Here is a 14,642-nt window from a genome sequence, read left to right as displayed (position 1 = left end):
TGAGGGCGGTGCAGTTGCCATACCAGGCGGTGATACAGCCCGCCAGGATGCTCTCGATTGTGCATCTGTAGAAGTTTGTGAGTGCTTTTGGTGACAAGCCGAATTTCTTCAGCCTCCTGAGGTTGAAGAGGCGCTGCTGCGCCTTCTTCACGTTGCTGTCTGTGTGGGTGGACCAATTCAGTTTGTCTGTGATGTGTACGCCGAGGAACTTAAAACTTACTACCCTCTCCACTACTGTCCCATCGATGTGGATAGGGGGTGTTCCCTCTGCTGTTTCCTGAAGTCCACAATCATCTCCTTAGTTTTGTTGACGTTGAGTGTGAGGTTATTTTCCTGACACCACACTCCGAGGGCCCTCACCTCCTCCCTGTAGGCCGTCTCGTCGTTGTTGGTAATCAAGCCTAACACTGTTGTGTCGTCCGCAAACTTGATGATTGAGTTGGAGGCGTGCGTGGCCACGCAGTCATGGGTGAACAGGGAGTACAGGAGAGGGCTCAGAGCCACCAGTTCAGAAATCCCTGTGACCAATCAGGATGACCTGGAGACTCCCAGTCAGTTGGAGCAAAGAGAAGGGGGGCGGGGAGAAAGAAAGGGAAGAGGGGGAGTGAGAGAAAAGGGGTGGGGTGGGAGAGGGGGAGAAAGAGGAAAGAGCGGAAAGAGAGCAGGAGGGGATTGAAAGGGAGGGAAAACAAGAGAAAGAGTGACCAAAAAAGAACAGCGTGAAAAAGGAGCCAGTGCTGTAAAGTAACTAAGTAAAAATACTTTGAAGTACTACTTAAGTAGTTTTTGGGGATATCTGTACTCTACTTTATTATTTATATTTTTGACAACTTTTACTTTTACTCCACTACATTACAAAATATATATATATATATATATATTTTCCCCCCTGACACCCAAAAGTACTACTTACATATCAAATGCCCAGGCAGGACAGCAATATGTTCCAATTTACACACCTATCAATATAACATGTTCTCATCCCTACTGACTCTGATCTGGCCGACTCACTAAGCAGAAATAATGTGCTTGTAAATTATGCCCGAGTGTTGGAGTGTGCCCCTGGCTGTCCTTACATTTAAAAACAAGAAAATTGTGCAGTCTGGTTTGCTTAATATAAGGAATTTGATTTACCTTTACCTTTTACTTTTACTCAAGTATGACAATTGAGTATGTTTTCTACCACTGTACTTAAGTACATTTAAAACCAGATACTTTTAGACTTTTACGCAAGTAGTATTTTACTGTATGACTTTCACAAAATGTTACTTAAGTCATCTTTACTTGAGGTATCTTTACTTTTACTCAAGAATGACAATTGAGTACTTTTTCCACCACTGAAAGGAGGAGAGAGAAAGTAAGAGGGTGGAGAGAAAAGCAACTCAGGAATAGAGAGGAGTGAGAGGGACAGATAAAACGGTGAGAGTAAGAGAAAGGGGTGAGGGAGAGAAAGAAAAACTCAGGAAGAGAGAGGATTGGGAGGGAGGGAGGGAGGGAGGGAGGGAGGGAGGGAGGGAGGGAGGGAGGGAGGGAGGGAGGGAGGGAGGGAGGGAGGGAGAGAGAGATGATTGTGAACTCTTTAATCCCATAACCACCTACTGATGTGTCTGACTTTTTCTTGCTTTCCATAAGGCGTTCACCCGCATGCGTCCAAGTATTGTTATCTTTTGAAAATGTCAGTTAGTCAGTTACACTATCAACCACCCTGTGAACACAAGACTACATTTACAAAGTAAGTAAAAGTAACTAGCCTTGCACATGCCTTGGCTTGTCAGAATGGCTCATCGGAGATGGAAACTATCTCCTGTTTCTATAGTGTGAGGAGGCTTGATGTACAAGTACACCCTCTGGACAGGTCTATCGCAGGGCTTTACCCCCAATCTATCTATTTAACATTTCCAAAGTATCAGTGTCACATTTCCTTAATATCAACTTTTGGTCACCACGTATGAAGTCCATGCAAGTTTAAAAGTGATTGAATATTTTGGATATGACTACTTAATTGGCTTGGTATTGAGAGTGACATCTGGAAAACAAAGACGCAGTATTTTTTAATAGAGATGGTACTGTATATCTGCAATAAGAATGCAACCAAGAATCTGTACTGTTTGAGTGCCTAAATAGTAATCATAAATCCACACGCATACACACACACACACACACACACACAGACTATGTATACATATCTGAATGTCACAGAAACATTTTCACTTTCCTTAGCTGAATGCTAAGTGTCTACTTACAGCTGACCAAAATGTATATGATGTGGTTCTCCCCACCACAGGTTCCTGGAGGTCATAGAGTCACGTCACACAGAGCTAGGCCTACAGAGGACCAGTTGGATTGTAGCTCCAGAGCTGAAGAGACTTAGAGGACCGGGAGTTTGAGAAGCTTTGGAAAAAGTGTGTTATCCCCCTCAAAATCTTTCTATATATGTATAAGTCATTTATGAATAATACGATGTGGCACATGAGTAAAGTATGATTATTTTTTAAATGATAAACATTATACACTGCATTTTCGGCATTTAAGTATGTGCATCAGCGTTGGAGTAAAATCAAATTGACGTCAAATCAAATTACTCTGATTGAAAAAAAATTCATATTTTCAATGATTTCTCAATAAAATGAATGGAGAAGCAATTTATTTAAAATGTAAAAATATACATTTATGAACTCACCAGAAAAAGAAACATCCCTTTTTCAGGACCCTGTCTTTCAAAGATAATTTATAAACATCCAAATAACTTCACAGATCTTCATTGTAAAGGGTTTAAACACTGTTTCCCATGCTTGTTCAATGAACTATAAACAATTAATGAACATGCACCTGTGGAACGGTCGTTAACACACTAACAGCTTACAGACGGTAGGGAATTAAGGTCACAGTTATGAAAACCTAGGACACCAAAGAGGCCTTTCTACTGACTCTGAAAAACACCAAAAGAAAGATGCCCAGTGTCCCTGCTCATCTGTGTGAACGTGCCTTAGGCATGCAGCAAGGAGGCATGAGGACTGCAGATGTGGCCAGGGCAATAAATTGCATTGCCCGTACTGTGAGATGCCTAAGACAGCGCTACAGGGAGACAGGACGGACAGCTGCTCGTCCTCACAGTGGCAGACCACATGTAAACAACACCTGCACAGGATCGGTACATCCGAACATCACACCTGCGGGACAGGTACAGGATGGCAACAACTGCTCTAGTTACACCAGGAACGCGCAATCCCTTCATCAGTGCTCAGACTGTCCGCAATAGGCTGAGAGAGGCTGGACTGAGGGCTTGTAGGCCTGTTGTAAGGCAGGTCCTCACCAGACATCACCAGCAACAACGTTGCCTATGAGCACAAACCCACCGTCGCTGGACCAGACAGGACTGGCAAAAAGTGCTCTTTACTGGCGAGTCGCAGTTTTGTCTCACCAGGGGTGATGGTCGGATTCGCGTTTATCGTCGAAGGAATGAGCGTTATAGCGAGGCCTGTACTCTGGACTACGATTGATATGGAGGTGGAAGGTCCGTCATGGTCTGGGGCAGAGTGTCACAGCATCATTGGACTGAGCTTGTTGTCATTGCAGGCAACGCTGTGCGTTACAGGGAAGACATCCTCCTCCCTCATGTGGTACCCTTCCTGCAGGCTCATCCTGACATGACCCTCCAGCATGACAATGCCACCAGCCATACTGCTCATTCTGTGTTTGATTTCCTGCAAGACAGGAATGTCAGTGTTCTGCCATGGCCAGCGAAGAGCCCGGATCTCAATCCCATTGAGCACGTCTGGGACCTGTTGGATTGAAGGGTGAGGGCTAGGGTCTTTCCCCTCAGAAATGTCTGAGAACTTGCAGGTGCCTTGGTGGAAGAGTGGGTTAACATCTCACAGCAAGAACTGACAAATCTGGTGCAGTCCATGAGGAGGAGATGCACTGCAGTACTTAATGCAGCAAGGTGGCCACACCATATACTGTTACTTTTGATTTTGACCCCCCCCCCCCCTTTGTTCAGGGACACATTATTCCATTTCTGTTAGTCACTTGTCTGTGGAACTTGTTCAGTTTATGTCTCAATTGTTGAATCTTGTTATGTTCATACAAATATTTACACATGTTAAGTTTGCTGAAAATAAACGCAGTTGACAGTGAGAGGACGTTTCTTTTTTTGCTGAGTTTATATACAGTACCAGTCAAAAGTGTGGACACACCTACTCATTCAAGGGTTTCTTCTTTATTTGTACTATTTTTTACGTTGTAGGATAATAGTGAAGACATTAAAACTACGAAATAACACATATGGAATCATGTAGTAACCAAAAAAGTATTACAGTTTTTTACGATTGCTTACACACTAAAATGTAACTTTTCCCACAATTAGCAAAACCTTACACTCAAGGAGCAAAACACAAGGCTAGATTTGCACAACTGTAAGCACATTGTCAGCTTCACACTATTTGCAAAACATTACACACAGTGATTTGCAAAACACTAAACACACTTGTATACATCAGACACAGAAGTATATCATGATGTCACTTCCTTGCAATTCCAAAGCACTGACTGTCAAATTACCACACCTATGAGCCAATCTGTTAAACACAGCCATCAGGTGCACAAACACATGATTGCTAAATTGTAGACACACCAATCAGGTTTAAGCACTATAAAAATGCAGCAGGTAGGTTCACCTGCCTTCAACCAAAATGGAAGGAGTCAGAAGAAGATTGAGGGTGAAAGGAGGAGTACACAGAGGAGGAGAAGGAGGTAGTGTAAGAGGCAGAGGCCGAGCCTTAAGTCGAGGAAGACCTGAAGCAGGAGGAGAACGTGCACAAAGAAGAAGACGACCAAACTTATCAAATGACATTCGTGCAACACTTGTGAACCATGTTGACCCCGGATTGACGCTGAGGGAGGCTGGACTGAGAGTTCAGCCAAATCTTAGCAGATATACAGTGGCATCTGTCATAAGGACTTTTTGACAGGAAAACAGGTAGATCTGTCTACAGTTACAGTAATCAGCAGCTTATTGTCAGCACCATATCAGCACTTGTGATACCCCTTCCTGTGACATTGTACAATAAGTTACATATATTATTCTCTACATAGGATTGAGGGTCGGGAATGACAAGGAGGAAGGGGGCCCATATTCACGCAAGAACAAGAGAGAGATAGTAAACATGGTTTTGGCCAATAATGCTATCAGGCTCTGAGAACTACAAGCCAACATTATCGGTTACCATGCCATATTCAATAATGTCCATCAGGTCTCTCAGTCAACACTGGCACGCATTCTGAAAAGACATCAGGTTCAAATGAAACAACTTTATTGAGTGCCTTTTGAGCGGAGTTCAGAGGGTCAAACGGCTGTGGCATGAGTATGTGGAGGTTTGTATTGTTCACTTTAGCACTGTGATGTTGCATACTGCACACATGACTTTTTTTACATTGACTGTATACTAGACCTATCCTGAACTACACAATCTTGTCTTTCACTATATTTCAGGGAGTTTTGCAGATGGATGTTGAGGAAATCCTGCATGAATTCATATATATTGATGAGGCAGGGTTCAACCTCACAAAAGCAAGAAGGAGAGGCAGAAATATCATTGGCCACAGGGCTATAATCAATGTCCCAGGGCAACGTGGGGGTAACATCACCCTTTGCGCTGCCATTTCACAGCATGGGGTTGTCCTCCGTCATGCCAAAATGGGCCCTTACAACACACCTCACATTCTCGCATTTTTGGACAGATTGCACCACATCGTCACAGCAGTTAATGAAATGCACCAGATGCAATACACGGTCATCTGGGACAATGTGTCATTCCACCGCTCTGCTTTGGTCCAGAACTGGTTTCAACACCATCCACAGTTGACAGTACTATACATTCCACCATACTCTCCGTTTCTAAAAACCTATCGAATAGTTTTTCTCTGCATGGCGGTGGAAGGTTTACAATCTCCAGCCCCAGGCTCAGGTACCCCTCATTCAGGCCATGGAGGACCCCTGTGACCAAGTCGACGCCGTAGCTGTGCAAGGATGGATTTGACATTCAAGACGGTTCTTCCCGCTTTGTCTTGCTAATGACCATATTGCTTGTGATGTTGATGAAATTCTCTGGCCAGATCCAGCTAGGCGAAGAGATAATGTATAGTATGTTTACTGTAGTATTTTCTGTACAATACTGTCCGTTTTCTTTTCAGATATTTTTATGGTTGTTGTTGTAATTTACTGTAATTGTAACCTGTACTGGATACAGTATTTTACATTTGTCTGTTTGCTGAGCTAACAGTGTTATGCACACTACTGTAGTAGCATGAAAACTGGGACATGTTTTGTTGTGATTCTCCATGTTGACTGATTTGGGTATATGGAGAGAAATAAATTATATTTTCCTCAGTCTGCAGCATTGGTCTTGTGTAGTGTTTGTATAGTTGCACTTTCTCTGTGTACTTCATTTACAGTATCATAATCACTGACAATTAGACTTGCTAAAAGTGTTTTAGGTTGGCAACAGCAGTGTGTAACTGGTTCAAAAAGATTGAAGTCATATGAAATGTGTGTGTTTTGTATGGTAACAAAATATTATTTTAATGAAGTCGTGTATAGTTTTGACAAATATTCCATTCGGTACTCCATTCTGCTTGTTTGTTTTATCTGTTGGCCCCGTTGCCTAGTCAACGCCATTTTACCTGCTGTTGTTGTGCTAGCTGATTAGCTGTTGTCTCACCTACTGTTTTAGCTAGCTTTCCCAATTCAACACCTGTGATTACTGTATGCCTCGCTGTATGTCTCTCTCAAATGTCAATATGCCTTGTATACTGTTGTTCAAGTTAGTTATCATTGTTTTAGTTCACAATGGAGCCCCTAGTTCCACTCTTCATACCCCTGATAACTCCTTTGTCCCACCTCCCACACATGCGGTGACCTCACCCATTATACAACCAGCATGTCCAGAGATACAACCTCTCTCATCATCACCCAGTGCCTGGGCTTACCTCCGCTGTACCCGCACCCCACCATACCCCTGTCTGCGCATTATGCCCTGAATATATTCTACCATGCCCAGAAACCTGCTCCTCTTATTCTCTGTCCCCAACGCTCTAGGCGACCAGTTTTGATAGCCTTTAGCCGCACCCTCATACTACTCCTTCTCTGTTCCGCGGGTGATGTGGAGGTAAACCCAGGCCCTGCATGTCCCCAGGCACCCTCATTTGTTGACTTCTGTGATCAAAAAAGCCTTGGTTTCATGCATGTCAACATCAGTAGCCTCCTCCCTAAGTTTGTTTTACTCACTGCTTTAGCACACTAACCCTGATGTCCTTGCTGTGTCTGAATCCTGGCTCAGGAAGGCCACCAAAAATTCAGAGATTTCCATACCCAACTACAACATCTTCCGTCAAGATAGAACTGCCAAAGGGGGAGGAGTTGCAGTCTATATTGCAGAGAGAGCCTGCAAAGTAATGTCATACTTTCCAGGTCCATACCCAAACAGTTCGAACTACTAATTTTGAAAATTACTCTCTCCAGAAATAAGTCTCTCACTGTTGCCGCCTGCTTACCGACACCCCTCAGCTCCCAGCTGTGCCCTGGACACCATTTGTGAATTGATCGCCCCCCATCTAGCTTCAGAGTTTGTTCTGTTAGGTGACCTAAACTGGGATATGCTTAACACCCCGCCAGTCCTACAATCTAAGCTAGATGCCCTCAATCTCACACAAATCATCAAGGAACCCACCAGGTACAACCCTAACTCTGTAAACAAAGGCACCCTCATAGACGTCATCCTGACCAACTGGCCCTCCAAATACACCTCCGCTGTCTTCAACCAGGATCTGAGCGATCACTGCCTCATTGCCTGTATCCGCTACGGAGCCGCAGTCAAACGACCACCCCTCATCACTGTCAAACGCTCCCTAAAACACTTCTGTGAGCAGGCCTTTCTAATCGACCTGGCCCGGGTATCCTGGAAGGACATTGACCTCATCCCGTCAGTTGAGGATGCCTGGTCATTCTTTAAAAGTAACTTCCTCACCATTTTAGATAAGCATGCTCTGTTCAAAAAATGCAGAACTAAGAACAGATACAGCCCTTGGTTCACCCCAGACCTGACTGCCCTCGACCAGCACAAAAACATCCTGTGGCGGACTGCAATAGCATCGAATAGTCCCCGTGATATGCAACTGTTCAGGGAAGTCCGGAACCAATACACGCAGTCAGTCAGGAAAGCTAAGGCCAGCTTCTTCAGGCAGAAGTTTGCATCCTGTAGCTCCAACTCCAAAAAGTTCTGGGACACTGTGAAGTCCATGGAGAACAAGAGCACCTCCTCCCAGCTGCCCACTGCACTGAGGCTAGGTAACATGGTCACCACCGATAAATCCATGATTATCGAAAGCTTCAATAAGCATTTCTCAACGGCTGGCCATGCCTTCCGCCTGGCTACTCCAACCTCGGCCAACAGCTCCGCCCCCCCCCCCAGCTCCTCGCCCAAGCCTCTCTCAGGTTCTCCTTTACCCAAATCCAGATAGCAGATGTTCTGAAAGAGCTGCAAAACCTGGACCCGTACAAATCAGCTGGGCTTGACAATCTGGACCCTCTATTTCTGAAACTATCCGCCACCATTGTCGCAACCCCTATTACCAGCCTGTTCAACCTCTCTTTCATATCGTCTGAGATCCCCAAGGATTGGAAAGCTGCCGCAGTCATCCCCCTCTTCAAAGGGGGAGACACCCTGGGCCCAAACTGTTACAGACCCATATCCATCCTGCCCTGCCTATCTAAGGTCTTCGAAAGCCAAGTCAACAAACAGGTCACTGACCATCTCGAATCCCACCGTACCTTCTCCGCTGTGCAATCTGGTTTCCGAGCCGGTCACGGGTGCACCTCAGCCACACTCAAGGTACTAAACGATATCATAACCGCCATCGATAAAAGACAGTACTGTGCAGCCGTCTTCATCGACCTTGCCAAGGCTTTCGACTCTGTCAATCACCATATTCTTATCGGCAGACTCAGTAGCCTCGGTTTTTCGGATGACTGCCTTGCCTGGTTCACCAATTACTTTGCAGACAGAGTTCAGTGTGTCAAATCGGAGGGCATGCTGTCCGGTCCTCTGGCAGTCTCTATGGGGGTGCCACAGGGTTCAATTCTCGGGCCGACTCTTTTCTCTGTATATATCAATGATGTTGCTCTTGCTGCGGGCGATTCCCTGATCCACCTCTACGCAGACGACACCATTCTATATACTTTCGGCCCGTCATTGGACACTGTGCTATCTAACCTCCAAACAAGCTTCAATGCCATACAACACTCCTTCCGTGGCTTCCAACTGCTCTTAAACGCTAGTAAAACCAAATGCATGCTTTTCAACCGATCGCTGCCTGCACCCGCATGCCCGACTAGCATCACCACCCTGGATGGTTCCGACCTGGAATATGTGGACATCTATAAGTACCTAGGTGTCTGGCTAGACTGCAAACTCTCCTTCCAGACTCATATCAAACATCTCCAATCGAAAATCAAATCAAGAGTCGGCTTTCTATTCCGCAACAAAGCCTCCTTCACTCACGCCGCCAAGCTTACCCTAGTAAAACTGACTATCCTACCAATCCTCGACTTCGGCGATGTCATCTACAAAATGGCTTCCAACACCCTACTCAGCAAACTGGATGCAGTCTATCACAGTGCCATCCGTTTTGTCACTAAAGCACCTTATACCACCCACCACTGCGACTTGTATGCTCTAGTCGGCTGACCCTCGCTACATATTCGTCGCCAGACCCACTGGCTCCAGGTCATCTACAAGTCCATGCTAGGTAAAGCTCCGCCTTATCTCAGTTCACTGGTCACGATGGCAACACCCATCCGTAGCACGCGCTCCAGCAGGTGTATCTCACTGATCATCCCTAAAGCCAACACCTCATTTGGCCGCCTTTCGTTCCAGTACTCTGCTGCCTGTGACTGGAACGAATTGCAAAAATCGCTGAAGTTGGAGACTTTTATCTCCCTCACCAACTTCAAACATCAGCTATCTGAGCAGCTAACCGATCGCTGCAGCTGTACATAGTCTATTGGTAAATAGCCCACCCATTTTCACCTACCTCATCCCCATACTGTTTTTATTTATTTACTTTTCTGCTCTTTTGCACACCAATATCTCTACCTGTACATGACCATCTGATCATTTATCACTCCAGTGTTAATCTGCAAAATTGTAATTATTCGCCTACCTCCTCATGCCTTTTGCACACATTGTATATAGACTCCCCCTTTGTTTTCTACTGTGTTATTGACTTGTTAATTGTTTACTCCATGTGTAACTTTGTGTTGTCTGCTCACACTGCTATGCTTTATCTTGGCCAGGTCGCAGTTGCAAATGAGAACTTGTTCTCAACTAGCCTACCTGGTTAAATAAAGGTGAAATAAAAATAAATAAATAAAAACAGGTGCAGTGATCTGTGAGCTGCTCTGACAGCTGGTGCTTAAAGATAGTGAGGGAGATATGAGTCTCCAGCTTCAGTGATTTTTGCAGTTTGCTCCAGTTTCTTCAAAGTAGCCACCCTTTGCCTTGACAGATTTGCACACTCTTGGCATTCTCTCAACCAGCTTCATGAGGTAGTCACCTGGAATTCATTTCAATCAACAGGGGTGCCTTGTTAAAAGTTAATTTGTGGAATTTCTTTCCTTAATGTGTTTGTGCCAATCAGTTGTGTTGTGACAAGGTAGGGGTGGTATACAGAAGATAGCCCTATTTGGTAAAAAACTACGTCCATATCATGACAAGAACAGCTAAAATAAGAAAAGGGAAACGACAGTCAATCATTACTTTAAGACATGATCATTCAATCCAGAACATTTCAAGAACTTTGAAAGTTACTTCAAGTGCAGTCGCAAAAACCATCAAGCGCCGTGATGAAACTGGCTCTCAAGAGGACAGCCACAGGAAAGGAAGACCCAGAGTTACCTTCTGCTGCAAAAGATAAGTTCATTAGAGTTACCAGCCTCAGAAATTGCAGCCCAAATAAATGCTTCACAGTGTTCAAGTCATACACACATCTCAATATCAGCTGTCCAGAGGAGACTGCAAGAATCAGGCCTTCATGGTCGAAATTCTGCAAAGAAACCACAACTATTTTTATTTATTTAACCTTTATTTAAGTAAGTCAGTTAAGAACAAACCACTTACTAAAATGACACCAATATTAAGAAGAGACTTGCTTGGGCCAAGAAACACGAGCAATGGACATTAGACCGGTGGAAATCTGTCCTTTGGTCTGTTGAGTCCAAATTTGCGATTTTTGTTTCCAACCGCTGTGTCTTTGTGAGACACATAGTAGGTGAATGGATGATCTCTGCATGAATGGTTCCCACCGTGAAGCATGGAGGAGGAGGACAATGACCCAACACACCTCCAGGCTGTGTAAGAGCTATTTGACCAAGAAGGAGAGTGATGGAGTGCTGAATCAGATGACCTGGCCTCCACAATCACCTGACCTCAACCCAATTGAGATGTTTTTTGATGAGTTGGACTGCAGAGTGAAGGGAAAGCAGCCAACAAGTGCTCAGCATATGTGCAAACTCCTTCAAGACTGTTGGAAAAGCTTTCCAGGTGAAGCTGGTTGAGAGAATGCAAAGAGTGTCATCAAGGCAAAGGGTGGCTACTTTGAAGAATCTAAAATCTAAACTATATTTTGATTTGTTTAACACTTTTTTGGTTACTACATGATTCCATATGTTTTTTCATAGTTTTGATGTCTTCAGTATTATTCTACAATGTAGAAAATAGTACAGAAAATTAAGGAAAAGCCCTTGAATGAGTAGGTGTGTCCAAACTTTTGACTGGTGCTGTATGTATATTCAAACCACTTCATATATTGAGTGACTTCAATTCCATTGTACCCCATATGCATACATGCATGTTCAGTATTTCCTTTGTGTATTCATGTACTGTATGTGTTGTGTGTGCATTGGTATGTGGAAAACTGTAGTGGTACACCTCATTGTAGGATTTTCGAAAAATGTGTTGATTTGACAGCGAAGGACTTGGAGCCGTGAAAGTGAGAGGTCTGCTAAGGAAACTGGGACTGAGCCAGAGAAAAACCTCAGACATCAATGACAACAATGATCAACATGTTTCATCTTCTATCAGTGGTGAAGACACCAAAGGTAAGAACAAAAGAAAGACATTCTGTATATCTTCAAATTCCATCAGAAACAGTATGAGTCAAAAGATGTGATGCTGTACACCACGTTTGGCAATGTATCTTACTAGCTAATCATTGTGTTTACTTGATAGCTACCTACACAAATAGGTAGCTAGAACAAAGTGTTAATAAGATTCAAATTAATTAAAAAGATTTAAAAGCAATACAAATATTCACTATTTTGACTTAAGTATTAAGTATTTACATATACTTGAAAAAAATTGTACTAAGTCGATTCAAAACACAATTTACGAATTGCACACACAAAAAACGTTTTTTTTTGCAGGACGTAACATATCATAACGAGATGGATGACATTGCACACAATTGGATGACGTAGTACACAAAAAAACGGGAACCTGTTTTTGCTTGTGAACACCACTTTCAAAACTACTGTCTGAAATTATACAATAATTAAGTATTATAAGTAAGTATTAACTATTACATGTAGAAACATAGTCTCGACGGTCCAGTGGGTTGAAGCATGGTGCTTGCATCACCAGGGTTGTGCCTTTGAATCCTGTAGTGTACACACATTTAATGTAGGTGTCCCTTTCAATTGTATGTTGCATGGATAGAAGCATCTGCTAAATTACCATGTTATCAATATTATTATCAAACATTACATCCAGAGACTACAATAGTTAGCGATTGCTGTGACCAAGAGTTACCTATAGAGGGCACTGTAGTATCATACCAGTCAAAGGCACCTCACCCTTATAAAAGACTGCACAGTTCTACATCTTCAATCCATTCAAAGTCAGCTAAATTAATATGTATCATTTTAAATGATTAATGTTGGATATTTTCTGGTCTGGGTACCCCCTAACCCTTATGATATTGAAGCTGTTACTCTCCAAGGTATGACTGGGTTAATATGCAGACCACATTTGGGAAATAGGGGGCAATTTCCCTTGAAATGAAAGGTGTGATCTGTAGATCTTCCACATGCAAACAGCCCTTATTGTCTTAAATAATTATTTATTAATAAATTAATAAAGTCATTTATGAGTTACATTTAGGCACATGTAAGTTCTTCACATTTCAAGGGGCATGTGTCCGTAGCTGAAATGATCATTGATGTGTGCCATTGGGACATTTTCCAGTTTGCGCATTGATACTAAACCATGCTTTTTCCTTTACCCATCATGCCCTTGTGCTTTCAGCCAGACCCAGGGCCATGTCAAAGTCAAAGGAGGAACGTGAGGTATCCATCGTCATGGAGACGTGGCTGAAGGACAGGTTGAGGGAGGGTAGTCCAGAGAATGAAATCCCAGTTTGACCAACTGGATCCAGACCAGACCTGCAAGGTGAGTCTGTTGACTGCTAGGGATTGGAGACAGGTGAAGTTTCAATATAGTTTAAATCTTAATCAATGTATTGGCCTGGTATTGAACTGAAGAAAGAACGAAGATTCAAAGTATTCAAGGTACTTAAACATCTGTGTTTGCCAGGGCATTTGTCTAGGTGTGCCTGGAGGAGTTTTTGCAGGTGCTTAAGACCTTTGGCCTGAATCTAAAGAGGGAGCATGTGGGCCCGCTGTGGCCTGGGACTCAAAAAGACGGGTGTGATCTATTACCCAGAGTTTCTCTGCATGTTTCAGGAACACAGCGAGAAAGGGGTCATCCCATGATATCAAGCAAAGAGGCACTGAGTTTGAAGGTAGGCCTTGAAATACATCCACAGGTACACCTCCAATGGACTCAAATGATGTCAATTAGCCTATCAGAAGCTTCTAAAGCCATGACATAATTTTCTGGAATTTTCAAAGCTGTTTAAAGGCACAGTCAACTTAGTGTGTGTAAACTTCTGACCCACTGGAATTGTGAAGCAGTGAGTATAAGTGAAATAATCTGTCTGTAAACAATTGTTGGAATAATGACTTAAGTCGTGCAGAAAGTAAATGTCCTAACCGACTTGCCAAAACTATAGTTTGTTAACAAGAAACGTGTGGAGTGGTTGAAAAACAAGTTTTAATGACTCCAACCTAAGTGTATGTAAACTTCCGACTTCAACTGTACATATGAGATGAGTAATGCCAGATATGTAAACATTATTAAAGTGACTAGTTGTCCATTCCTTAAAATGGCCAGTGATTTCTTGTCTATGCCTATTGGCAGCAGCCTCTAATGTGCTAGTGATGGCTGTTTAAAACCTCTACAGGATCGGTGTCCTGACTTCGGGACGGTTGAGCTAACGTAGGCTAATGCGATTAGCATGAGGTTCTAAGTAACAAGAACATTTCCCAGGACATAGAAATATCTGATATTGTCAGAAAGCTTAAGTTCTTCTAACTGAACTGTCCAATTTACAGTAGCTATTACAGTGAAAGAATACCACGCTATTGTTTGAGGAGGGTGCACTGTTATGAACTGAAAATGTATTAATAGACCAGTTAGGCACATTTGGGCAGTCTTAATACAGCATTTTTAACAGAAATGCAATGGTTC

Source organism: Oncorhynchus tshawytscha, linkage group LG11 (assembly GCF_018296145.1).
Source record: "Oncorhynchus tshawytscha isolate Ot180627B linkage group LG11, Otsh_v2.0, whole genome shotgun sequence".
Taxonomy (NCBI): Eukaryota; Metazoa; Chordata; class Actinopteri; order Salmoniformes; family Salmonidae; genus Oncorhynchus; species Oncorhynchus tshawytscha.
Note: the sequence above shows the minus strand (reverse complement) of the source record.